This window comes from Alligator sinensis, unplaced genomic scaffold (assembly GCF_000455745.1).
Source record: "Alligator sinensis unplaced genomic scaffold, ASM45574v1 scaffold1307_1, whole genome shotgun sequence".
Classification (NCBI taxonomy): Eukaryota; Metazoa; Chordata; order Crocodylia; family Alligatoridae; genus Alligator; species Alligator sinensis.
The window spans coordinates 193,329-194,487 of record NW_005843052.1 but is presented as its reverse complement, the minus strand read 5'-3'; positions in this window follow the sequence as shown (position 1 = coordinate 194,487).

Here is a 1,159-nt window from a genome sequence, read left to right as displayed (position 1 = left end):
GCAAGCACCACAGTGCTAGGTGTTTTCCAAAACACCTGGCACTTGCATGTGTAAAAATGCCTTAAAAAAGTAGCTAAATGCCTTTCCTTAAGTGTTTTCTGACAGAGGTTTAATACCTCTGTCTAAGTTCAGACCCAAATGCAAAGCACAGTTAGGAGTGGCTGGAGTTGTTTCTTCCTCAATCCTGAGAGTCTACCAGATTTGGCAAAACTAAAGGACTCTATTGACCTCATTTGGTAGCTAAAGGTATGGACATACAAATTATGCATGTACTTCAGCTGCTCTGTAGTAAGTGTTTTGTGTATCCATTCCTAATCCCTGAAATAAATTAAAATAAAACCATTTTAACTTAAAGTCTCCTTTATGGGCAAGTGACCCTTATTTAGCTTTCAATTACTGCAGGATAGAAAGGGACACACAAAAACAAGGCAAACTCTGGATTCTTGTCCCTTAACCTAGAGTAGCTGTTAACCGACTCCCTCGAGGTTTTCATAGACATCATCATCATCAGGGCTGGAAGGGACCTCGGAAGATCATCGAGTCCAGCCCCCCGCCCAAAGGACAGGAAGTCAGCTGGGGTCATAGGATCCCAGCAAGATAAGCATCCAGTTTCATCTTGAAGGTGTTCAATGAAGGCGCTTGAACCACCTCCGGTGGCAGGCTGTTCCAGACCTTGGGGGCTCGGACAGTGAAGAAGTTCTTCCTTATGTCCAGCCTGAAACGATCTTGAAGTAGTTTGTGACCATTCGACCTCGTCATCCCTTGGGGCGCTCTGGTGAGCAAACGTTCCCCCAGATGCTGGTGGTCACCCCTGATAAACTTGTAGGTGGCCATCAGATCACCCCTGAGCCTGCGCTTTTTCAGGCTAAAGAGCCCCAGGGCTCTCAGCCTGTCATCGTAGGGTCTGCTTCCCTGACCTCTGATCATGCGCGTGGCTCTTCTCTGGACTCTCTCAAGCTTCTCCACATCCTTTTTGAATTGTGGAGCCCAAAACTGGACACAGTACTCCAGCTGCGGCCTCACTAAGGCCGAGTACAGGGGGAGAATGACGTCCCGGGATTTGCTTGAGAGACGTCCCGGGATTTGCTTGAGACGTCCCGGGATTTGCTTGAGATCATCGAGTCTGACCCCCTGCATAGGCAGGGAAGAGTGCTGGGTG